Raw genomic sequence first — 676 nt, forward strand, 5'->3', positions numbered from 1 at the left:
AGATCTTGGGTGCATCCAGGTGGCTTTATATTTATTTTTCTGCTTAAACAGAGTGTTGGTGACAACCAGATCATTCTCAGTACAAAACGTCAAAAGAGCTACTCCATTTCTATTGCATTTTCCAATCCCATGTCGACCTAAAACAGGCCATGAAACATAGTCCCTTCCAACTCTTGCATTGAAATCTCCCAAAATGACCAGCTTGTCAGAAATTGGTACTTTCCTCAATAATCTTGCTAGATTATCATAAAACTGTCCCACAGTTTCCTCAGAATGGGACATTGTTGGTGCATAAATACTGACAACGGTAAGAAACCTACCTTTTGTCAGTTTGATACGGCATGACATGATCCGGTCAGATATACCACTTGGAAGCTCTGCAATGGAGGACACTAATGTATTCTTGAGAGCAAACCCAACACCAGATTCTCTACGCTGACCCTTAGGTAGGCCTTTCCAGAAGATAGTATATCCATAAGCAGATTCCATTACTTGACCCTCACCAGAGAGACGAGTTTCAGAGAGAGCAACTATATCAAGGGAATATTTCTTTAGCTCACATGCAATAAGTGCAGTACGCCTTTCTGGCCTCTTCGTGAAATTATCATCAAGAAGTGTGCGCACATTCCAACAGCCAAAATTCAAACGATGTTTATTTTTACTTTTTCTTGAGGAC

Source organism: Octopus bimaculoides, chromosome 12 (assembly GCF_046866305.1).
Source record: "Octopus bimaculoides isolate indiv1 chromosome 12, ASM4686630v1, whole genome shotgun sequence".
NCBI lineage: Eukaryota > Metazoa > Mollusca > Cephalopoda > Octopoda > Octopodidae > Octopus > Octopus bimaculoides.